We start from the raw sequence: 27,061 nt of genomic DNA on the forward strand, positions 1-27,061 counted from the left end.
AAGATTTTATAAGAAGTTTAGGAAGGAGATTAGTTATTAATTGTACTGGTGATCATTTTCATTAGCTTTCTTGCCTTTATTCAGTGGGACTAAGACTGTTTGGGGTTCAGAAAGCACGTAACCTAAACGAAGCATACACATGGACTCAACTTGTTTGACACCCTTGGATCACACCTGGCTTAAGTCACACTAAATTAATTTATCAGTGTTGGAATATCCTTTTTATATAATTACCTAATGTTTACAGTATTACTTCAGGAAAACAAGAGTGCTTGTTGCCATACTACAGTGTGCGGCCTTCAGTCAGTTTTCTTTTGTAGTACCTTCTGGGAGAAGGGATTTTTCATCTATTCTGTTAAATTTGAGACAACTTATGACCAGCAATACAGGAACAGAAGGACATGATCCATAGGTGTCCATATCTTGAAATAAGAACACTCAGCTGGGAAGGAGAGTTCTGTTTCTGTGGGAAAATCTGCTCCTCATCACCTATATTATATTTTTCATTTTCAGTCTTAGGGGTGTAATATATAGGAAAAAAAAATAATTCTTTAAACAGATTAACTAGCTTTTAGGTGATAACAAAGTGCTTCTTAAACTGACCTGAGTAATTTTGCTCTAAAAAAGGTGCAGAACACTTATTCATTCTATTCCAGTGGTAATGACTTACATTAGAGTGATGGCTACAAACTGGTGGAGAAAGTAGTATCTTACAGTGGAAGTGCTGTTTCCTCAGGGAAAGTCTGATCACGAGTTGCATGTACAATTGTCAGTGGAGGTGTGCCGAGTCAATAATACTGATAGAGAACAAGAGATACTAGGCAATTTCAGAGAAGAGAGGAATGCCTGTGCAGAACACTGTGAGGAAAACATCAGTGAGAGATGCTGTTTTGGCAAGGGTGTTCCCATTCATGATTTCCAGAGGTGCCTTCCAACCCCTACCACTCTATGATTCTATGTTTGTCTTCCACTGATCTGAACAGTGCTGCAACTTGCTGCCTTTCCATTCCTTCCCAGCCAGACTGACGTGTACACCATGGGAAGTTCTGCTGCAGCTTGTGTACAGCTGTGTTCATTAGGCACACAGGTCTTTCTGCCTATACTTTCTGTCTTGCCAACACCGGCATTGTGTTTCTCATTGGCAGTTGGGATTTTTGGCAATCCCACTCGGATGTTCCACAGATAGAGGATGAGTGGAGCCCACCCAGCAAGAACAAATGAAATCATCCTACTTCCCTACTGACTTCCTGGACATTCTAAGGCTCTGAGAAAGTCAAAGGGGACAGGTGAATCATTTAGGAAATGTTTCCCTCTTAGCATACTTATTTTGTAGCTTAGCCTGAAAGGCTTGGACATGGCATCTGGTATGCAGTGAGACCCCGCCTTTCCCCTGGTGATGCTGTTGGATTGCTGAACCACATAGAGGTCAAGAGACTGCCTGAAAGGTCATCCAGTGATTCAATGCCCCAATTCAAACTCAATTTCAGCATCTGCTTGACTCCTGAGTTTTGTTGTAAACATGAGACCCACCCAAAAATAATTGGTACGGAATTCAGCACTGGTTGGATTAAGCAGGTCCTTTTAGGTTTGTGACAATAGCATGTCAGTGTTTTCATGATGAATAGAGATCTGGTACACAACAATCTTTATAGAAGAATTCAGTCCTTATATAAGGACAAGCTTTAGAAATTCAAGCCGCCATACATACACAAACAAATGAGAGACAGTCTTGGGGCTATTCATTGATTCAGTCAAAGACAAGTTTTCTTTGCTAATAGCTTCTGTGCTTCTGAGGCATTTTGTGCTGTGACCAAGGTCAGCATAACATGGCAAAAATCACTCTGTGGTATGAAAGAGCACTGTCAGTTCTGTTTTGCATCTTCTTTTCTCTTTCTAAATCTCGCTTTTTAACTTCTGCTTTTTTAAAAAACAAAGGTTGTACTGAAGATATGTCTAAAGTTCTTGTTAAGTCCTGAAAAAAATGGATATTCAGAAGTTAAAAATGTGATGTCTTCTCTCAAAACAAAATCAAAAACAAAAATAAAAAAAACCAAAACCAAAACAGTCCTTAAAGGGCAGAAAAATATTCACCTTGATTTTGTTTTACATGTTCCTGTAAGGCAATATACAGCTCTGTTAACTTACTCTGCTTTTCCATCCAAAAGGTGATATCATCCAGAACAAATTGAAAAGAGAAGAAGCTAAAACTGGAAGATTGTTTTATAATGGAGTTTTTCAGAGTCTCTTAAATCACTAGTCCCTTGAGGAAATCAGAACTTTCAATCTTACAAAAATAATTCATGAAACTGTTGGATATTTATTTGTTTTTACTTAGTAAATGCTTACAAATTGTTAGTGTCACAGCTGGATATACACAGAAAACAGTTTTGAAGGATGGGAGATCCTAAGAAGATGAAGTAATTTGAGATCATGGGGCATTTTTATATCAGCCAACTCACACAAAAGGGAATCACACAGATTCATCTCATTATGTTAGGGGGCTAGTAGCTTAAACTGGGAGTATTTGTTTCTGTTGTAGGAGGGGTAGGTAATATTATTCTTTGCCTATTACTATCAGATATCACCTTTTACTTCCATCTTTGCTGGGATAAGAAGCTGATCTCTGTTCTAGATTAATCTCAGGGTATAAAATTACTTTCTTCATAAACCATGAAGAATTTCATTGGTTTCTGTTTCTTCTTTAAATACTCCCTCTACTTACATAGGTTTTGAACAGAGTAGGCTTTTAAAACTTGGACAAAGCAAAAGGCAACCCAGCACAGGCAGTTGTGAGGAGAAGGTAAGAGAGAAGTCACTAGGACAGGTATTAGTCACATTGCTTAACACTATTTTGAGAGAGACTGGGTTACTGGTTAAGGTTGTCAAGAGCTAGGCAGATGACAGCAGAATTTCTAGGCCTTTGTGACTTGTTTTAACAGATATATAATTTTGATCATCTCTGTAAGATATTTATCTTAGATTTTGTTTTCCACTGCAATCGAACCCTAAAACACATTATCGTCCCCCCACTTTTTAATGAGATTCATTTTGAAGTAGAAAACTAAGTTTTGGAAAGTTAAAAAAGCCTGAACTTTGTGTATTCTTACATGATCAAAATGCAGAATCTTTTTTTTTCCTTTTAAAAATACTTTTTATTTTAAGTGTTTTCTTAGCAGCTTTTTCACTTGGCTCTTTACTAGATGTTTTAAAATGCTTGGGAATGAAACAGTGTGCTTGCAACTAAGTGGCAGCACTTGTCCTGGAAATTAAATTCACATTGCTAAGGTGTTTATGGAATACATGGAATGAAAGCATATAAATCATAGGCTCTCTGTATAGTTCAAAACCACTCATTTCAAACATTGGAGGCATTACAATAAGTTGTGCTGGGAAATAAAGGGCAGGTGGGATGGCACTGACAAAACTTTTAGCATATGTAGCAAAAATATCTAGCTTTATGTGCACTTGAATAAAGAATACACTTGATTAAACTTTGCTTGTGAGACTCTCTTAAAAACTTCAAGCATATCACTTATAACAGCACTGAGACACTGGTGGTCTGAAGATCATATGCTCTTGACTAGTTCTTCTGTAAAAAAAAAAGGCCAAAATACAGCATCATATTTTATTAATAGAAATAACTAAATTTCCATTAAAAATGACTCAGAGTGGGACATTTTTTCTCTGTTCCTATTTTGGCAAATATGTCCGCTCTTATCTTTTCATGAATTTTCTTTTTATATCAGAAAATGGAAGTGGTCAGATGAGATTATAATGATGTCTGTTCTATTGAACATATAAATGAATTATAGTAAATTTTATTATTTCCAGAAATGGTGTAGAAAGACTGGCTTTGTGAATACAGGTCTTAGCAGCCATTACCAAATGGAAGGAAATTGAACTTTGACTAACCCAAAATCCAGTGGATAGAAAACGGAAATTATTTGTTGTGAGCTTCTTATTTGAGACTCTAGAAGAAGGAAGTCATTTGTAGATATAAATATATCTTGCTATGTTGTTCCTATAAATAGCATAATTAATTTATACTTTCAAGCTAGAATGTTCTATAATATGGTTTTTGGATTCTCAGTATCTTCTATTGTTTTATAAAAACTAACTGCAATTTCGGGTCAAGAATATCTTAAGTCAGCTTCCACATGCTGTTCCCAATTGCTGCTAGATATCTGTGTTCAACAGGAGAGTATTTGGCTTCTCACTGTACAGTGCATAAATCTTATGCAATTGCTCTTTCAGTTTTTCTCTTTCCTTTGAACTCTTGAATGGAGCGAAAGAAATTCTCAGAGAGTTCAGTAGGAATGTCCCATTATAAAACATCAATCATCAGATGCCCATTGCACATGGAAAGTGAGGTGACTGTAATAAAATTGACATAACTAAGCAAGCAGCTTCTGACCTTTAGGAGCCAGAGCTTATGATCAGAAGACCTAGACTTCCAAACCTTTTGGAGTTAAGAGTTATCATCTCTCCCAAAAAAATACCTCAGTAAATGAAGTGCTACATATGAATGTATGTGATAAAAGAGGTGGAATAAATTCTTCCCTGACCCTTAGTAGGGGAGTGTTGACAGAACAGAGGTAGAGACTGACTTTTGAGAGGAAGGAAAAAAGGAATGTATCTTTAGGTCTAGATGGAAGCAGCTGCTCCTCTTATCTTGCATCAGTGTTAAAGCAGTTGCTGTTTCTGCCATGGCAGCCAAGTCACAACAGAGCGTGCAATGCTGGCTGCAGTTATTGTGAAGAAAGGTGCAACGGGTACCGTCAAAATGTTGTACCCACAACGTGAACATAAATCTTCCCTGTGCTTTGTCAACCTGTTTGCTTTCATCTACACTCTTGTTTTCCATGTAACATGCTGTCACTACCATATTATTCTTTCTGAGCTTGCCAGTCCTTTCAGTTATTTACAGTGCTGGAGAGAGGAGGCAGAGCTACCATGAGTTCTGGCTCAGCATCAGAATTAATTGCCTTTTAGTGCTCTATTTTTTTTTTTCAACGTTTTATTTGAGATGAGTCAAGACATACACAACTTGATGTAACTGATTACTTCAAAGAAAAACTTTCAATGTTTTAAATCTTGGCAGAAGGCCTCTAATCATCCCTTGAAGGGATTGTTCTTTCCATTCAGGTGCCACACACACTTTCAAAAATGCATGACCATAGGGGAGGGTATAACTGACTTTCTGCATTCAGTATTTACTAAGAACATAAATGTTACAGGATTATATCAGTCCCTTTCTGAAGCTTTTTTGTAAATTGACCAAAAGAAAATCACAGGAGTCTAGAATGTAATATTTTCAGAAATCCTTGAGGAAGATTTCACCCTATGTAATTAAAGCTTAAGGAAGTTCTCTCCTTCCATTATAGACACCCTATGTAACTAATCCCTGGGTCAAATGTATAAGCTTTTAATCAGATAGCACATTACAACAATATACAATGAACTGTATAGGGACTATTCACTGAAAAGTAAAAATTTCAGAGAATTCCAGCATACCCTTATGAAAAACAAACAGAAAACCCCAAAACCTAGCCTGTTTTTTGATGTGTGCTTGGCATTTATTACTTCTTTTTTTTTTTTTTCTGTTAGAAATCCATCAGTGATTCAGGATGACTTGTCTACTAGCTTCTGAGGATTAACAGCAGACATAAGTGACAAGTGATATTCCCTTATTACTCCTTGATTCATGAATTCCTGCTCTTTATATCTGAGACAACATAAGTGCTCTAAGAAATATTATATGCAAAGAAAGAGAAGGAATAGCTTGCCCTTTTTGTGTATTTACACCCATCCTCTTCTCTCTATGCTTACATGTCTCCATTCCTGAGGTTCTACACGATCTGCCAATTTACACAGATTCAGAGAGCAGACAGTTACTATAGTCTCTGTTTTGCAAACAGGAAACTGAACTACTGAGGAGCTAAACTGGGCAGGGGGGGAGGAGCAGGGGGCAGATATGGGTGTGGCAAACACCCTGTTAGGCTGTACTGCCGTCCAGTGAGATCTGGACAGGCTGGAGAGCTGGGTGAAGGCAAACCTCATGAAGTTCAATAAGGACAAGTGCAGGTTCCTGTACCTGGGGAGGAATAACAGCATGCACCAGTACAAGTTACAGGATGCCCTAGTGGAGAGCAGCTCATGGAGGAAGAACTTGGAGTCCTGGTGGACAGCAAGTTCTCCATGGGACAGCAATGTGCCCTTATGGTCAAGAGGGCCAGTGGTATCCTGGGGTGCATCAAGAAAAGCATGTCCAGCAGGGCTAGGAAGGTTCTTCTCCCCTTCTACACTGCCCTGGTGATACCACACCTGGAACACTGAATCCAGTTTTGGGCTCCTCAATTCAAGAGAGACAGGGATCTGCTGGAGAGAGTCCAGCAGAGAGCCACGAGGATGATTAGGGGACTTGAGCATCTCTCCTATGAAGGGAGACTGAGAGACCTGGGGATGTTTAGTCTTGAGAAGAGAAGACTAAGAGGGGATCTGATCAATGTCTATAAATATCTGAGGGGTGGGTGTCAAGTGGAGGGAGTCAATCTCTTTTTGGTGGTGGAACAACGGATACAAGGAACGATGGATGCAAACTTGAACATAGAAGGTTTCACCTCAACATGAGGAGAAACTTCTTTACAGTGAGGGTGACGGAACACTGGGACAGGCTGCCCAGGAATGTTGTGGAGACTCCTCTGGAGACTTTCAAAACCCACCTGGATGCATTCTTGTGCAGACTACCCTAAGTGATCCTGCTTTGGCAGGGGCATTGGACTTGATGATCTCTGGAGGTCCCTTCTAACCTCTAACATTCTGTGATTATGGGATGCTGTGATTCTGTAAAGAGCAGAGCAGATCATCTAAGAAAGCCACTAACAAAACAATGCATTAAATTCTTCCTTGTTCCATCAGTAAAGTACTATTTGGGAGAGCATTTCAGGAGGTGCTTATCTAACAGCTCGCACTTCTTCCTCTGAACACACTTTTTCTTTTTTGGCCTGACTTGGTAATATTTATGTTCAGGGGCAGATCTCTATGTTTCAGAATTAAGTATATTTATATCTCACAAACATCTTCATAAATAAAACAAAAAGAGGAACTAACCATATGCCATCTTCCAGTCTGTGTTTCCAGGGAATAAAGTTCCAAGAGCTCTTTGAACTTGAGAGCAAACCTGTGTTTTGTATGCTACAGATGTTACAGCAAACTATAACCCTTCATTGCTTCTCTGGAGTACAGTGTACTGTGGCTTTAATTCAGCAAAATACAGCATGTCAAATGTCAGGTTGTTATGACAGTAATAAACCTGTGATTCCCTGGAAGCAGATGTTTTAATTTGTTAGGTGTTTTGGGGCGCGGGGGGGGGGGGGGTGGGGGGAGAGAAATCTGCTTGCATTTAAATAGATGTTCAGATTGAGAAAGGAATTTGCTTGAAAACATCTTTTCCACCTGTATGAATACTTTGTCAGGAGGCTTATGACACATGTGTGAAGGAGTGTGAGAAATAATCGCAAGATGACCAAATTACAGAAATCTCCTTCATGCCTGAAATATGACCTCTCTGAAGTCATTTCAGTATAGAATCCAGATCTGAATCATTGAAGGACTATGTTTAATATATCTGATATTGCAAAATGAACTCTGAAACCGAGAGTCTGCTTAGGTTATCTTCTTCCAAAATGGACTTTCAGGATGTTGATGGTCCTTGGTGCTGTGAATTAACATCATACTCTTCAGATATTTCACTCCTTAGTGTGCTGTTGTTTTTGTTCTTGTTCACAGTGATCAACGAGGTCTACAGTCTTAAAGCAAGTGCTAAAAGTGAAAACCTTTTCCAAATACAGGGAACAATTATGTACCTGTCTCAGCTGCAGGTAAATAATGTTACAGCTGTGGGAGCACTATTTCAAACAATTAATTAATCTCATTTTGTAGTGAAATACTTACTGGACCTTATTTTGTCCTCAGAAGATGTCAGGGCTGTCCCCAGACACAAGTCTGATTTAAAAGGTCATAACTTGTTGGATCAGCAAGGAAGACAAACATTTAGAGAACAGCCTACCCCAACAAACAGAGTACACAGAGAGATGCACTCAAAATGTTGGTCCAGGATTGGATTGTGATAGAATTACATACTTTAGATGTGGTCATTATTGTATCATATATGTTACCAGTCTGCATTTTTTCTCTGGTTCTTCATATGAACTGGCAAAGTCCTGATTGCTGAAAGACATGCACTGTTTAAATTTCAGACTTTTCACTTTTTCAAAGTCTAGTAACCCCAAGACAAGTGAAAAAATGCAAGCCTTAAACCAGGTGTGGCCATTTCTGGAATTTCCTTGGAAGGAAAAGAAAGAGAGGGAGAGAGAAGGAAAGAGAGAGAGAAAGGAAAGAAAGAAAGGAAAGAAAGAAAGGAAGGAAAGAAAGAAAGGAAGGAAAGAAAGAAAGAAAGAAAGAAAGAAAGAAAGAAAGAAAGAAAGAAAGAAAGAAAGAAAGAAAGAAAGAAAGAAAGAAAGAAAGAAAGAAAGAAAGAAAGAAAGAAAGAAAGAAAGAAAGAAAGAAAGAAAGAAAGAAAGAAAGAAAGAAAGAAAGAAAGAAAGAAAGAAAGAAAGAAAGAAAGAGAGAAAGAAAGAGAGAAAGGAAGACAGGAAGTAAGAGAGAAAGGAAGAGAGGAAGGAAGGGAGGAAGGAAGGAAGGAAGGGAGGAAGGGAGGAAGGGAGGAAGGAAGGAAGGAAGGAAGGAAGGAAGGAAGGAAGGAAGGAAGGAAGGAAGGAAGGAAGGAAGGAAGGAAGGAAGGAAGGAAGGAAGGAAGGAAGGAAGGAAGGAAGGAAGGAAGGAAGGAAGGAAGGAAGGAAGGAAGGAAGGAAGGAAGGAAGGAAGGAAGGAAGGAAGGAAGGAAGGAAGGAAGGAAGGAAGGAAGGAAGGAAGGAAGGAAGGAAGGAAGGAAGGAAAATAAAGAAAGGAAGAAAGAAAGAGAAAGAAAGAAAGAAAGAAAGAAAGAAAGAAAGAAAGAAAGAAAGAAAGAAAGAAAGAAAGAAAGAAAGAAAGAAAGAAAGAAAGAAAGAAAGAAAGAAAGAAAGAAAGAAAGAAAGAAAGAAAGAAAGAAAGAAAGAAAGAAAGAAAGGAAAGAAAGAAAGAAAGAAAGAAAGAAAGAAAGAAAGAAAGAAAGAAAGAAAGAAAAGAAAGAAAGAAAGAAAGAAAGAAAGAAAGAAAGAAAGAAAGAAAGAAAGAAAGAAAGAAAGAAAAGAAAGAAAAGAAAGAAAGAAAGAAAGAAAGAAAGAAAGAAAGAAAGAAAGAAAGAAAGAAAGAAAGAAAGAAAGAAAGAAAGAAAGAAAGAGACCCCACCAAACCCTACTTTTTTTAATGTGTCTTCTGTCTCTGATAATATTTTTAGGAGTTAACTGCAGTCCACCTATATTCTAAAGGATTCAGTAGAAGCAGCTGTACATAGTTAAATCCCCACAAACTAAGTAAATTCAACCCAGTGTAGACATATCCCAGAATCATCCACTCTGCAGTATTGTAGGGGCACTCTGGGTTCATCAGCAATGGGAGAGTAGGTATGTCTGCCTATTAGATACCCTAATAACCAAGTAAGGGACAAAGTAAATGGTGTACAGAAAAAAAAAATACACACACAAAAAAAGACCACCCACAAAAAACCCCAAACAAACATTTCTCTTATGTTTAACATAATGGCCTCCAAATAATTCATACATGTATTTTATTTCAAAATTTGTGACCACTTGTATGTGGAAGCATTGGATATATCCTGCAGCAGCAAGCAAAGGCTAAGTATTGCAGAAGCCTCTGAAATCAAACCTACCTATTTCTGAAATGAGAATTTGGGTCATCTCTAGCACTAATATTAACTTAATGTGAATCTACTTTGGAAACTTCACTTTCAACACATAATATGGCTAATAATATGTTTCCAAACAGTGTGAACTTGAAGAAACATGGACTGTAAGTACAGAGGATTCTCACTCCTTTACTCTCTGCCATACCATGCACATACTTCTGTGGGCAGTCCAAGGATTTTAAAACTTTACTAACTGGATGGCCTCCCAGTTGCTGTTTTGCTGGTAGTGTATTTGTTATTAAAAATCATGACATTTGACATTTAGTTCATGGCCACAGAATAATTGTATTCACCCTACTAATTTATGAATGCAAATCAGGTCAATTTAACCTAGCATTTCGTTTACTCTGCATGTTTTAAAAATACTCCTCTTGCCACAACATGTCTTTCTCCTGGACTCCTGCACTTTGTGGTAATTGCAGAGCATGCTGTCACACTGGAATTGCAGGTATGGATGCTTTGAGTGGTGATAAAGTTTGAGTAGTCTGGAGATGCCTTGGACCTGTCAGCAGCCAAAAGTGATGAGAAAATTTGAATGGAATGACTTTGTCTTTGAATAAAGAGCAGTACTCCCAAAAAAGCTTTAATAAAACTAGTATGCCTTGGCAATAAAACTAATACATCTTCATTGGTCTTATTTGTGCTAGCCATGGACGTAACTCCCTGGTTGTTATACAGGTGAGGAGACTGCAGGTTTCAGAAGGCTCTCCCCCCAAAACCTGTCTATGGAAAGCCATTCTTCATTGTGCCTTTGAACCTTCGCCGTGCCTTGAGGTAAACTCCTCCCAGTTGCCAGTGAATTAAATCACCCTTGGATGGAGGTACACAGGGAGAAGTGAAGGGAATTTCAACTACTCATTATCAATCACACAGCACAAACAGTTTGGAGGAGCAATCAGTCTCTCTGTCCTTAACACAAAGAGGTTTACAACACCAGAGGAGTTTATTATTATTGCTGGTCTAAGATCATCAAAGTCGTTTTGTTTCATCTTGAACAGTAGTCAGAGGGGTTAAAGTGAGGTTAAACTGCCTAAACAAAATGGAAGCAATTACACAGAGGGATCGTGGAGGACTGTTTTCTTTAACCCTCACTGACAAAAAAGGTATTATAAGAAAAAATGATCCTTGACTTTTTGCAATCATTAAATGCATCTGTTTCAGTTCTCCCAAAACTTCTTCACCTAAATCTTCTTGGGAGTGTCACTGCTTTAAACAATATCATTTTCTTCACATTTCCCAACACAGCCCACATTCAGCATCTTATCTCTGCAGCATTGTCATCACTTTGCAAGCCGCTTTGCTGGACAGTGCTTACAGTGTGCTGGAGATGTGCCTGTAAAAGTTATGCCTTTAGCTTTTTTCTACTTAGTGACTTGGCAGGAAAAGACAAGGCTATGTGGAAGAGCAGTATGATGAGGAATGCAAATATGGCCCATTCCAAGTTTTAAATTGAAAGATGGGGAATTGACTGTTCTAGTCCATTCAAGGCTATATCACAGCTGAATTGTCAAACTTGGCCTTCTCGTGACCTACATCATGTGATGGGATGAGATCCGCTCTTTACTAGTTTTAATTTTTCTGTTCCTTGAAAATGGAAGGTAGTAGCCTAAATAGCTTTTACTTACAGTGTGAGAACTGCTGTATTATGGGTCTAACCAGAGCCTTTATTGAATTTTCTCCAGGTTTATTGCTGTTAAGCAGAAAAATACATCAAACTATTCTAGAAAGTGGTGTGTTTAAAGAAAAAAGAATAGGAAAAAAAATCTAATTCTATAAGCAAGCATTGACGCTGTTTATTGAAACTTGTCTGTCTGAAAAGGGACAAGGGCTTCTAAAGATAACCCAGATGAGGAACTGCATGCCTAATTTTATCGCCATGGAAGATGTTTTCGTAAATGGTTTCTCTGTACCCTGAAAGAATGTTACTGAATTAGCTCCTGTATAAATGCAAATCTTTCCAAAGTTACTGGTGAAATATTTCTGTGATCCTGTGTCACACCTCCAAACAAGGGATGACTCTTTCAAAGTGTTCTCCGTATCCTGTGAAGTGTTTATCTTGTTCAAACTTGTTGCAAGGCTTAAGGACAAAACCAGCAGGGAAAAGGATAGAACACTGTTTACAATATATAGAAGAGCTTGCAATTAAATGGCGTATCTTCTGTTGGGGAAAAAAAAAAAAAACCAAAAAAACAAAAAACAAACTCACCCCTATTTTTTTTAATGCAGAGAAAGCAATAAAAACAACTTGTCAACAGAAACAAAATGTTCAAATATAAAAAAGATTTAATAGGTTCCCAGTAATACAAGCAGGGTTGCACAGGGATGAATCAGGCTCTTCTCAAAACATTACTGTAAATGGTAAAGACTAAATAATACTCTTACAGAAATATCTGTGCATCTCTGATAATTAACCACAGCTAGCACACGAAGGAACATATTTCCATCTCTCTTGCTCCAGATTTAGACCAATGGAAATCAGTCAGATTCAATGGGACTATTCTTCATTTAAAACTCTGAAGTTGCAGTGTGCTGTTAGAACAGAGCTTATCATTTATGGAGAGCTGTTTTGAAAACATAGGTAAAGCTGTGTAAAGGGGCACTGATTTGACTGATGTTCTGAATAGGTGGCGTCTGTCGTGGCTTATATATGAAAGGAAAATAAAAGTCTAATTTTTCTCTGACTTGTCTATGAGAAAATAACCAGAATGCTTTGTGGAAATGTTTTCTGTTACACTTCAGAAGCATTTTAATCTGAAAAGTTAATACCAAAATACCAGCAGACCATGTAACAGCAGTGTCGTATGCCATTTGCTTAATTAAATAACTTTCCTTCCCTTCCCCCTAATGAATAAACTAGTGGACTATGGCATGATTTATGTATTCTCTGATGTTGGCTCCTTAGACACACATAGGATATAAATGTGATAATACAGACACAATTTTAATCAGGAAGCAGACAACTAGGTATGAGAACAGAAACAGGTATTAATTCCATCATATAGTGACCATAATGGCAAGATAGAGTGACCAAGATACAGTGACCACAATGTTCGTCTGTTATGTCAGTGTAGCACAGAAGAGTCTGTGTGATGCAGTGTCTGAGTTAGGAAACCTGCACAAGTTCAGATTCAGCAGCTTTTTTAATCACACCTGGCACAGGACCTTTATATCACATTCCTATCAATGCTTTTTCCTTGTACAGTCCTGGGATATAAATTATATTACCCTGAATGAGGGCTAGCCTAGACGCCTGGCAGGTGTCAGTGGTCCTTAGTGATATCCAGCGTGTAACTTACTGTCACTGTCTCACTACTAGCACAAGAAAAAAAGAGCTACTGGACTTTTTTTGCAAGCTTCCCACCACCAATGCAACTCCTGCTGCTGAACTCATGATTCAGCAGCTGCCTCACCCAGATAAAACGTCACTGTGCATTGCTATACTATACAATAAACTTAGTTCAGAATAGGACACACCAGGAAATGCTGTTGCACAGGGTGAAGTTACCAGTAGGATTCATTTCTGCAGACAAAGAGCACCTCTAAGAACCACACATGGGTTTTGTACTGAGGTCTTACAAAGAGGAAATTTGCCAGACATTCACTGAAGATGTCTGTTGGATGTCTGATGTGTGATATGATAAACCAGGTTGCTCTTAATAAACACTGAAACTGTCACTTATGTATAAGCTGGACATCCATACCCAGTAAGATTGAGATCAGAATGGGATACTACAGTCAGAATAAGAGATGGAATTTTGTCCTTGATTCTAGCAAAAAGAGGGAAGACTTACTTAGCAAAGAAAAAGAAGAAAGTAATTTTGTTGCTTGAAGGCTCTATTTCTGATACATACTAGCTTGTGCAGAGAGGAAAGATGAGACTTTGCATAGCTCCACAATAATTTCTTGAGATTTCATTCTTTTCCCATACATGGGCAAAGAGGATAAAACTGATAGATATTTACAGGGCACTGAACTACCAATTTCAGTAGCAGATGCTGAAAACAATCAGTCTGGGTTGTGCTTTCTGATCTCATCCTCTGTTTAGACACTCTGAAGCCTTTTCTTTTTTTTTTTCTTTTTTCTTTCTTTTTTTTCCCCCTTTTCTTTCACAGACCAATTCCAAAGGATTTTTAAACTATAAAAATGGAATTGCTCTCTATAAAATATAATTGGAGCTGCATTGTAGTTCAAGTGAACTGTAGTTCAAGTGACAACCAGATGGTGGAAAAATACTCCAAAGTGTTGGTCCAATTATATACATTTCATAGTACTGCACAAAGTCTTGTCCAATAGAGACTTGCTTCTGCTAAGATCTTGCTGGTATTTTTTATTCATTGTTAAAGGCCTTTCTGATATAATTTCTCCTTCTGTATTTACACATTTTCTCAATATACTGACACTAAACACATGTGTGTTCTGTAGGCTGGGAAGTAAAGAAAGCTATATAAAACACAAAGCAACAATTACAGGAGCTGTATTCCCACAAAAAAAAAAAAAGCCTAATAAATGCAAAATAAAGAAAATCAAGCCATTTAAATTTACAAATCTGTATCTTTTTATGGAGTAAAGATGTATGTTTCATGCTAATTAAATTATCTGGAGTTGCCTTTTTTTTCTTTTCCTGTGGATAATTCCAGTCCCTGGGTTTGAGTGGCTGCCCAATGCACCCAAACTCAGTTACAAGCAGTAGTAATGTTCTGTTTAATCTAGTTATCTAAGCTGGAAACAGTGTTAGTAAATTTGTTTACTTCCAGATGATTGAAAGAAGCTGAGTGAAATGGTAGCCCTGTAATTGTTAGCATTGCCAACCTGGTGGCACAATAGTTAGGAGTTTGTGTGTTCAGCTCCAGCGCTGGTTACAGGTCTCACAAGGTGCAACTGAAAGGGGGATGTTTGGACTTCCCACTAACTTTACAGAGATCTCCAAGTTCTTTCCATTGGGTTGATGTACAAAGTAGTACCTGGTGCAAGATTAGTGAAAGGGGCTGTAAAAACAAGATTCAGCTGAAGTGCTGGGGAATGCTGCATGGAGAGGTAACATTGGATAGACATGGGATTAGGCCTCTGGTGCTCAAGAATGAAAGTCTGAAAATAAAATTCCTTTCTTCAAGTGATAACTTCAAGGTCATATTCTTGCAAAGATTAATGGACAGTATCTCCATTTTCAAACGTCTGAACCATATTTATTTATATAACCCCTGATTTTCAAAGTTCTTGTTTAATCAGTTAAATCTGTTAATGACAGTAGTTGTGATTTATGGTTTTTTGAACTTCAGTAGTAGAATTATTGACCCACATTACATTAAGAAAATATGTTTATTTGCTTTGGACCTGAATACCTCCTTCTGTTTTTCACAGGAGAGCACTGAACAATTGTTCAATAACCAGGCTTCTCCAACAATTTGCATTACCTAAGATCAAAAAGGTCATAAAATTTTTACCTTGATATGCACGAGTTTGTACTTAGTAAATCTCAAAGACAAAGCTGTTTCTGTATTGAACATTTCTTGTGACACTGCACTAGCAGAACTTTCAGAGTGCTTTATAGGCATAGTCAGGGATGGGGGGCTGACCAATAATTCAGCTTTAAGTTGATAAAGACATGGGTGGTTGGAATCCAAAAGCAAGTGTCATAGCCCATGCAATATGATGCATGTGTCCTTTGCAACTGTTAGTATTTAAACACAGCAGTATAGTTTGCTGTGATCAGTTGGCAAGTTCATGGTCCTTTAGAGAGCTGAGGATTCCCTTCTTCTCATTAACTAATAGTTCACATATCTCTCCTATATGTCTTGAAACACTCAGAGATGACCAGAATATCTTTTCAGTCCCTGAAGGACTGGAGTGAAAAAAATTTACCAAGAGTGTAGAAAATATTAAGAGTAGGGAATTGTAAAAGGATCCTTCAGTTTTTTAACTTAGAATGCTTTTGAATGAACTTATACAACTAGGGCTGGAAAAGCACAAACATCTAGCTAACAATGAAAACCACTTGTTTTCTGGTAAATGAGGTGCCTTGGTATCAGCTGTCAGAAGTAGCATTATAGTAGGAATAGTAGTTATTAAAAAAGAAAGAAAAACAAAAAAACAAAGCAACCAAAGAGACAAACAAAAGGAAATTGCTTTGAACGGACAACAGTGTATGTGAGATTTCTTTGCAAGTGGTTACCGTGTAGATGATATACATCAACTGCAGCACAAAGTCTTAAAAAAAAAAGAAAAAAAGACGCAAAATTAGGGACAGGACTTCTTGAGTTTGTGGTTTTTTTTTTTTAATTTTTATTTTGTTTTGGTTTGGTTTTTAATTGTCATAGTTCTTAATCTTTTGAACAGAGCAATTTATAACTAGCAGTGTTGACCAACCTCACTCTGTCAAAAACTGGCAGTGGGAATACACTTTGTCTTCATACATATGTACCTTTCAGGCCTGGTCTATCTTGCTGTCTATCCATGCAAAATTCTATAGATATTGGAGCTATAATACATTAAACAAAGTGACATACTGTTCATGTCCCTGCATAATTGTTCTGTGTCTCTGTGGAGATACATCCTCTTTAAAAACTCCTCTTTTGGGGGTTGGACTAGGTAACCTTTAAAGGCCCCTTCCAACCCAAACCAATCTATGATTCTGTGAATACAAAATCTAAGAGTCACAGAATCACAGAATATTAAATGTTGGAAGGGACCTCCAGAGATCATCTAGTCCACCCCCCCTGCCAGAGCAGGTTTACCTAGAGCAGGTCACACAGGAATGCATCCAGGCAGATTTTGAAAGTCTCCAGAGAAGGAGACTCCACAACCTCTTTGGGCAGCCTGTTCCAGTGCTCCATCACCTCACCGCAAAGTATCTCCTCATGTTGAGGTGGAACCTCCTGTGTTCTAGCTTGTATAAAGCAGAATTATTTTGGGGGCAACAACACCAGCATCTGATCTGGGCTGGAGAGGTGAAACTTAGATGTGAAAAAGGATTTTCCATGACCATATTTAAGGATAATTTTGTTTACATAATTGAAATCTGCGAATAATGATTATTCATTTGTTTATCTTATTTGATTCCTAATGTTGCCAATATCTTCAGCTTTCAGGCACAGGCAACTATTTGCAATTGTATCTGTAGGCCTCAAAAATATTTGAGTTATGCATTAGTGGTTCAGAGGTTTAAATTGCAAACTTTTTGAGGCAAACATTATACAATATCTAAGTTTCAAATAACCCTGAGTCCCAGTGTTGATTGAAAGCAAATAGAATATAACTCACTGAAATGCAGATTACAAATAGAATTAACAATCTTCATTGTGTTTTTGTTTTTGTTTTTTGTTTTGTTTGGTTGGGGTTTTTTGTCCTGGTTTGAGTTAGAACAGGCCTAATTCTGTTCAGTGATTTTACTTTTCAGCTCATTCTCTTCTAAGTAACGTAACTTTCTGAAATTAATGGCATGTTTTTGCAATCAGTGTCTGTTTCTAGTAGTGATAACACTCCGTATTTCTAGTTAGTACTAAGGATCGCTGTGCAGACCAAGGTCACTGCTAAATCTTGTGTACTTCATTGGGAGTGCAGAAAGTAAAAGGCCACACCTGCAGGAAAGAAGACCTTAAACTAGGGTTTAGATATTCCATTACATATACATCCTCTTCAGTATAAAGCTGGGGGATGGTGAGGGTCAAGCTCTCTTGTTCAGTTCCCTGCGTTCAAGGAAGACTGTGGCTGCTCTTTATTCCGTCCCAGTTTGTGTGCTCCTGAGCCCAGTTCCTGTCTGCCACCAAGTCCAGTCTGGGACTTCAGACAGCATCAGTGGTGATTGTGAATGGTTGCCATTGAGGAATCGAGTCAACATGACTTTCAGATATATTTGTATATATTTCATTGTATTGTTATTATTTTAAAGCAGTTTTAGTTTTGTTTTCTAAATCATAAGTCCCTCTCCCTTACTCCCTTTATCTTCTCCTTTGGGAAAGAAGAGAGGTTAATAGAGAGCATCCATCACTCATTTAGTGGCCAGACAAGCCCTAACACGATCATATATCAGTGAAATTTTTCACATTGCTTAAACTGAACTTTTAGCACCAGCTCTTTTGGACTGTTCATGTTTAAACTGAAATCAGTTCATTAATTTGCAAATATTGTGCTGGGTGCAAGCAGAGCAAGGTAGCTGGGCTTGTACTTTGATACCCAAAGACTGATCTATAAAGGGTGACCAGGGTGCTTTGCAGAAAGGCCATTCACATATAACAGAACTGTTTCTGTAGCACCTGCCTTGGCTGTAGCCATGGCCATGACATTCTTCCACTTATAAAGTAGTTGTATCCTTTCTTGCCTTTTTCTAATACATACCATATACCATGGAACGATTGGCAACCCTTCACACATGATATCCTGAAAGAAACAGTTCTGAAAGCTACATCCTTGTCCTTCCTATCCCATAAACTCATCATGTATTTCAAACACAGAATAACAGAAACATAGTATGCTCTCAAGACAATTGTGATTGCCACAAATTATAACAATATCTCAGTATGAATCTACCCAGGATCTTTTTTTTTCCCTCCAGACATTCATGAATGGATCAGATAGGAACTCTTTCAAGTGTTTGCCAAGTGAATATAAATATGAACAGCTGGGACCGGGGAGGGAATCTTTCCTTTTTCTTTTTTGTTGGTTGTTTTTTTTGTTTGTTTTTTTTGTGTGTGTGTGTGTGTGTGTGTGTGTGGTTTTGTTGGTTTTTTTCTCTGTCATGCATCAACATTTAATTGCTTTGTTTAGATGGCTTGGGCTTTTTGTTTTGCTTGTATGAAGATGTATGGATTTCAATGAACAGAGCTCTCTAGTGTGAATAAAATATCTGGTCAGAACACAGATTAGTGCTTAAAAGACAGTGCTGGTATTCACATTATTTAGATCACATTTAAGTTCTCTCACTTTTGGAAAGTCCCATCACTCCACTATAAGCACCCATTATCAGTCTTTTCCTCATCTTTCCTTTTGTTTATAGTGGTTTTGACAATTCTTTTGTTCCCTGGTTTTCATCCATCTTGTTTTACTCTTTGGCCTTCTCTCACTATGACCAGTGCAAGTCTTTAAACCAAAAATGTATAGGAAAAGTCAAAGTCTATTTACCATTTCCTATAACCCAAGGTTTAAGAGACAAAATTACCAGGTAATGTAGGATTTTTTAATGAAGTATGTTTGCACGCACACACACAAAAGTATAATCTGAAGGCCATTGCTGCTAGATTTCAAGAACTTCAAAAACCGAAGAGAATATGGGTTAAAAAAAAACAAACATGGAGGAGAGCCCCACCAGCTGCACACTCAGAAGATCTGATTACATGATGTTGGGAGGATGGCTTCCTTCATTCTTTTAATTTTTTGTTATATTATTTCCATAAATGTCTACTGATATCTTCCACAGATACAAACTGGGCTCTTGATCTGAACAGCTATGGCAGTTTTAGAAGTTTTAAGTGCAGAAAATTTATAGTAAAAAATGCAATGATTAATGTGAGGAAGACATTCCATCTTCATTAAATACATGTGTTAAGAAGAGGAAGAAATCTTACAAAAAAAAAAAAAAACCAACAAAACAAAGGGAAGAAAAGTACAAAGCTCCACTAAAACTTTCCAATTATCTTGTTGCATAGAAGTAATACTCGGACGAGAGTTTAGTCTTACTCCTGCCAATAAATTTCTTGTAAAGAGACCAAACCGAAACACAGATGTCCCATCTCATCAAATCTCATCTCATGACTGGCCTTAAGCCACGCTGGAGTCTTACATAGAACTGATTGGGCATTTCAGAAATCCCTATCTTTCCACTGGAAGAAGCAGCTTTAAGAACAAGAATGTGTGTGACTGGAAGCTGCCCTTCAAATACTACTTCTTTGTTTTTTCCCTTACAAAGTACGTATGCAGGGACAAGCACAGCCTGAACTTAATGGCAGCATACCATTAAAACCTGAAGTTAAAACCTGCATAGCCCTGATGAAGTTGTGCCCAGACTGTAGAATTTGATTTCACAGTACTTTTTTCAATGTTACCAGGAAAATACATTGGCTTTCCCTGTCTATGCTGAAAAGTATTTGAGAAAGCTTGTTCTCACTCCCACTCTTTGGATAGGCTGAGCCTGCATTATACAGCTGACTCGATGGCACCTATGATTTCAAATGTCTGACAAGAGATTGTACAGGAGCAGAAAATCTTTTTTCCTTTTTTTTTTTTTCTGTAGTAACATGATTATCAGGGTGAACTTTCATAGCACAAATAGTGCTTTTGTAGGGATAGAAAATGCCCCAGTAGGTTTCTCTAATCCTTCTTGAGAGAGACATCCTGGGGCAATCAACCCATTTATACATTCTCTACATTTTTTCCCCTCCTTTTTGTTGAAGAAAGGGGCTGGTTTGCTGCCAAGACCTGTTTAAGTGGTAACCTATGCAATTTATTCTAAAAACACTCATTTATCATTCCCAAATTAATCGTGTAACAGGATAGCTGCTCTTATTTTCATTGTCATTTTGCCCTTTGGATAAGGGATCACTAACACATAGATATCCAACCCAGAGACTGTAGAATACATATATAAAAGAGGCAAAATAGGAATGACATTACTAAAATCATAAGCAGAAACAAGTAGCCATACATCTTCATTTCTCACATATCACATCTATTAATAATAGAATGAAATGTAATTTGTGCTGAATATTGTTCAGAGTCTTATGCCAGAAGCATAATTGTTTTCAGTAAGATTGGTAGTTTGAAGGAAAAAGCTTTTCTCTTTTAAACCTGCAGTAAACACTCACAATTTATGCAAAATGATTAAAATACCATATATTCCATTTTCTGGCACACAGAATGCATTTTGACAGGAAAAACTACATAAACACTGAACAATTTAGTATGAAACTACTGTGTGGAATTATAAAACCATACATACACGCTATTGTGAGTGTAGAAAATAATATCTTGGCAGTGGGCAAGAACAGCTTGCTACAATGAAAATGTTATAGATGTAACTTTTTTACTGTAAGCATGCAGCCTTTTTCAAGCTATGCCTTGTAAAAGCATTGCAGACAAATTTAAACCAAGGGTTGAAGTTTCTGTGGCAGGCTTGGACTTTCGATTCTTCCCTTTTTTGGGGGGGTGGGTGTAAAATTTTATTGGTTCTGCTCACACACTTAGAGGCTTCTCTCTCGAAGGACTTTCTTGTAGAGGAACACACTGAAAAATGTGTGATTTCTGACACCTCTCCTGTTCCCAGCAGCACAGGTCTAAATTTATGTTTTCTGTCCTGCATCCCACTCTGCAGGGACACGAAGAAATAATGTCTTATTTTTCTTTCATTTCCCCACACACTCCCTCTCCCTTCATACTCTGACATACTTCATCAAAATGAATTTCCTTTTCTTTGGATGTTGTATATCTCTAAGAGTTTTGGATGATGGTCCATCTCCTTGTATTGTTGGAAAGCCTACAATTTATGGTTGAAATTAGGAAGCATTCCCCAAACCCACTAAATAGTGATTCTTTCCATTAACTGCAATGAGCTTCAGACTAAGACCTTGATCTTCCTTCTTCAGGGTTGTATTTAAAAAAAAAAAACAACAACTTGTTCACTAAGCTGTGAGTTACTATTCTTTGAATGGTTTATGCAAACAAATTTAAACTCATAGGTTATTTTTTTTAAGTGAGAATTTACTTTCTTTATCCATCACAGGCTGCTCCCTGGTTTCTCTGTGTTGGGTCGCTGAGGTCATGTTACTCTTTCTGCTCCAGGAGTGGAAGGACTCAAGTGTTTGAAAGAGACAAATGGCTCTAATAGTCAACAAAGGATGAATTTGCTTATGTATAAACATCTTTGTTTGTATGCCAGTCAGGACATTTATGCACCGAACATCTATTCTTCAAGCATAGGTGTATGCAAATTGAAATAAAGCTGGGGGGGAAATGGCAAATGGAGCTCACGTTTCAGACTGAGAGACTTGGGAGCAGCCCAGCTCCCTGGTGAAAGAGACAGCATGGCAGAGCAGGTGCCTCCAGTCCCCCCTCTCTATGCCCTGTGTTTCCTACAAAAGAAAATCGCTGCAGGTCCCATCCAGCCTGCCTGTCCCAGCAAGTCCCTAGTTAGGATGTTCAGAGTGGTAGGACTCCAGGGCACAGTACCCTGCAGACCCACATTATAATGAGCTGAAGATGATCAGAGAAATGTAATGGACAACTCCAACTCCAATTCCAGAAAACAGCTTGGGAGTGGTTTTGGTGTGCATTAAAAAACAAAACAAAACAAGCAAACAGAAAAACCAAACCAAAGCAAAATAAAAAAACATCCACCCCAAAACATAATAACAAATACTCTTCAAAAATATTCTCCATCCCTCCAAAGCTGTAAATGTTGTAAAAGATGTTTTCCTGACAGAAGGGTCTGCTTTTCAGTAATTTTTATTTCTTCTCTTTTTTTTTTTTTCTTATCAGAAAGTGACCTCAGAGACCTTCTCATTTAAAAATATCACCAATGTTTCTGTGGAATACTTTAGTTTGAATAGGCTAGTATATATTAACTCAATTCTCTTTGTGTGAGTGTTTCAAATATCTGTAAAAGCAAACTTCTTCCAAAATTGCTTTTCAGCTGAAATCATTAAAGTGATCATTTTTTTTCATTCTCTTGTGTTTTGTTTTGTCTTCTTTCTTTGCATGGTTTTTCGTATTTGTTTTGACTGATTTATTTTCTCAGGCATCTGATTTCTTTTAGTAATCCCATCTATGAAAACGTTACATAAAATGAAAAGAAAGGAAGTATCTTACATTAGACCAGTGACTATACTGGGGAGGGAGGTAAAATTAAACTTTGGTAAGTGCTTCATGTTTGAAACACTGGCAGCAAATAAAAAACCTGAACATTTTCTATTGAAAATATACTTAACATTTGTTCTGTATTATATGCATGAATGCTTCTATGTCTTCGACTTCAGTCTTGACTACAGCATATTATTTGTCCTCACTTCTTTGGTAAACCATGAAGCAGAAGCTGGAGCTCCATAGCTCACATCATAAACCCCTCCAGGGCTCTGAGGGTCAGACAAAGCTTTTAAGAAGCAGAAGCAAGAGCAGGAGTGCAGAACCTGCTCAGGCAAGACCATCATAAACCCCAGACCCACCTCATGCCTGCAGCTCAGGGCAGCACTGCTGAGTGACACCTTGTCTTAGAGACAAACTGATGCCCCTTAGTGCTTAAAGTCAAACCTACCACATCATAAGATCTGTCTGAAATCAAACACCTCTTAGAGTAGAACAGGAGCATTTTCAGAGATAAGTATGTGTGTTAGCAGCTGGGGCTGTCATCTCCCATAGCCCACCAGGATGATGCCTGCCTGCCTTCATAGCACATCCAAACCTGTGGGCTCAACATGCTGGAGCCCAGAGCACCAGTCCAGGGCAAATGTTTAATGTAGATATTGCCATAGCATGTCTTTTCCCTTTGCAGTAGTGGTGATTCCAAGCTTCCACCCACAATCTGCTTTAATGACAGTGTTGTGGAGGACAGTGACGCCCACAGTTTGGTACCAAGTCTGCTGTCAGCTCTCAAAGTTTCTCACAGAGTTTAGCTCAGCTATTTATGGGTGATGAGATCATGCTGTTTAATCAATCAGAGACCACATACAGATGATTTACCAGCACTTTGGGGAACAACAGTTTCAAAATTATTGGATAAAGTCAATCCTGGGACTTGATTCTGGCAGGTAAGATTGGTCACTGGAATTGCTCCTATCTAAGAGGTGCAAAATGCCTTGACTAAAGCAATATTTCCTGGATTTACTTATGAAACACTGGTATTACTTAACAGATGCCTGCAGTAGTGTATGGGAATTAGAGAACAAGCACAGTCATGATTACAGTAGAATCTCAGCCTTGGCATCGGCACTTTCAGAAACCTACATTTCCATCTTGCTTGCTATCTGCAGTCTAAAGCTACTTCTTTCCTTTAAGCCCATGCTGCATCCTATCTGTGAATGAAACTGGAAACTCCCCACAAGAAGGCATCTTCCCCTTCTGGGTGAGTGTATTTTGGTGGCATTGTGTAATTAAAAAGCTGTAGGACTCATTGTGATTTCATTGTGATTTCACTGTGAGATTTCTCACCTCCCACAAAGGGTGGTCAGTCATGCTGGATATGAGAGGAGGGGATCTGGCTGACCTAATTCTGTCTCAGCTGTTAGTGAGGCCCCTACATGCTTTGTGCAGGAGGATCTGAGCAGGTAGCTGTGCTCCAGCAGGTTTCCTTGGAGAGGTGTCAGGGCTGAATGTGTATAAAGTCACACAGATGCTGTATTTGCCTAACTGTGTGGTGCAGATCCCAGCCAGGGCTCTGATTTGTGGCTGGGCTTGGAGCCTGCAAAGTGCAGGATTCAGGATTTGGCCTGGGTCTGTCTGTGTATTTATATAATAAAAGAAAAAGAAAATTCCTTACAAGCAAATATGAGTCAAAACAAAAACACTGTGAAGGTCAGCTGAACACATCAGTGAGATGATGTTATCCCATCCACACGTTCAACTCTTGAGCTGCCAGATTGGCCAGAAGGACTCTTCGCCACAAGTCATGAGAAAATGCCAGCTGGGAAACCACCCACTGACACCCCAGCTGGCTTCTCAAAACAACTGGAGCTTCAGTGTTTCACACTCAGCTCCAGGCACAGCTGCAGGGTATAAACCAGCCACAGAGAAACACCAAGAACTTCTCTTCAAGGTTTCCAACAGAAATACTGTGTATAGGCAACACTGTCACAAATCCTAATTTGTAAGGATTTCCTTTTTCTTTTTCATGAAAGAAACAGCAATGTACTTAAGAATTTTTTAAATTATTATTATTTTATTTTACAACCTATCTGGTATAGCATTAATTCAGGAAATCAACTTTTGGTTTAGGGATTTTTTCCCCCCTAAATATGTTGTTTGGTGTCTTGCTTCCAGCCAAGATACATAAACAATTCAGAAAAACAGATCCAATCCAGAGTTAATTAAGATTGATCAAAGCTTATGTGGGATCCTCAACTCCTAGTGCTGAGGATAAAAGCACTGGGGTCTTTGTTAAGGATGTGCTGTTCTTGGAAATATATATCCCTCTTTGTTGGTTTGAATTTAATTTCATTTCATTATAACCTTATGTCTATAAATGCCCTTCCATTAAGTAATAACACTCTCTTTGCAACTCTTCTTGGAAAAGTTTCGAAACTATCTGGAGGCATTCACCATAAATGTGGATTTCATTTTTACAGATGCAGTAATGTGTTTGTGATAATCATTTTGAGAAGTTACACTGCGCTGTGATCACTTTTCTTGCAGCAAGGTTCCAGCCTTGACTAGTCCAGTTGAGGACTGTACTTAGGGAGATGTGGTTGATAACTAGAAAAGTTTCCAGCCTATAAGAAAAAGACAGGCAGGAAATTCAGTTCACATTCTACAGAGAGATTGAAGAGACATGAGGGCTAAAACTAGAATGAAAATCTAAAACCCTGCAGAAGGGCTGTCTGTCTGAGCTCTCTGTCCACTCTCTCTTTCTGGAGTAAAGCTTACATTTGCACCATCCATCTGCACTTGTGCTTCCTGGTAAAAGAGAACCGCACCCACCAAGTGGAGGAGAATTTAGAAGAGCAGCTGGGTATCTGTTCAAATAAATGGAAATTTGCATGCTACATATTTGCCACTCCGTTTAGGGAAAGCCAAAGAAATTTAAATCTGGACTTTTAATGATAGCTTTGTTTCTTCAGTGTCATGCAGAATAAGTCAGGTAACCAGTGCCTTCAGTGTGCACCAACTTTATCTTCAAGCTAGGCTGCCTTTAACAAATGTAGATCCTTATTGCAGACGTCATGGCATTTTACATTCCTGGGTAAAAATTCCAAATTGCTTTACTTCCTTGAACTTGCAGGAAGCCTTACCTGCAGGCATTACCCTTTGCATTACTGCCTAACATATTCTAAGCCTTTATGACCTGCAAACTGTTCTGGGCATAGTAGGTGTTTGTTCCTGAAGAGTGAGATACACAATATGTGTATCCTCTACTCAGGGGAGTAGTTTTGTTTGTGAGGGCAGAATCGTGTATACAAAGACCCTGTGAACTACACTTTGACAAGTTCTCATGTGCAATACACTGCAAAAGAGTTTTTCATGTTACTTAAAGCTATGAATCAGAAGCTTCACCCTGATCATAGCCATGTTCCTATTCTATTTATGAGCCAGCTCACTTCAGGACAACTACTCATTAAACTGCTGTAGTACAAAATTAATAATGTTGGCTGAGTATGGCGCTCTCATATAAACGGGACATGGAAAATCCTAAATCCAGCTTGTATGCTCCTCATGAACGTAGCAGGAAACCTCTCTGAAGGCAGCAAAACTGCTCCATTATTCTTTTGTGTCAATAGACTAAATTAGGCAGCCAGCTATTTTGGTTTTCTCTTTCTTCACTTTTATTGGTATGTGAATTTTGTCAATCTGGTAGCTTCCAGGACAAAGCTTCTCCTTATACTATAGCACTGATAGCTCCTCACAGAACCTTCATTACATCTAGAGCTAGCTACCTACTATTTTCCTATTGACATTTTGCAATATACCTCTGAGGGCTTGATAAATGTCACCAGACTTATTCCAATGAGCCTCTGAAGGCCATCTCAAGACCAAAATAGTTTCCATTTGGAAATGGAATATAATTTTTAACTGGCAACCCAGAAACAGATCAATTTTTTCATTTTCATTGTTCCAAGCAATGCACTGGTCTTCAATTAGTTTTACTGTCAGGAGGGGAAAAAAATAATAATAGCAATGTATAAAGCACAATATCAACATTTATTGTTTTCCTGGTTTTGTTGTTGTAATGGGAGCTGATCAAACTTGCAATGGGTAGAAGTCTTATGCTCACACTTAGTAGAGAGCCAAAACTCTTGGTGAACTTTGCATTCCACCATGAAATGCACTCTGGTCTACATAGCTACTATTTTATACTCCTCTGTAGAAGTGAAAGATTTTTTCCCTTAACTGCTGAAGCAACAGAAATGTCTTCTTTCATGAAAAAAAATAAAAAAAGAGATTTAAAAAAGTATGTAACCTCTTTATTGACATCACTTCTTAAACAGGTAAGAAATTGTAAACATTTCTTTCAGGCTATATTTAATCACTAATGGAAACATGACACAATGAAATGCCATGTCA

The sequence above is a fragment of the Indicator indicator genome, chromosome 3 (genome assembly GCF_027791375.1).
Source record: "Indicator indicator isolate 239-I01 chromosome 3, UM_Iind_1.1, whole genome shotgun sequence".
Classification (NCBI taxonomy): Eukaryota; Metazoa; Chordata; class Aves; order Piciformes; family Indicatoridae; genus Indicator; species Indicator indicator.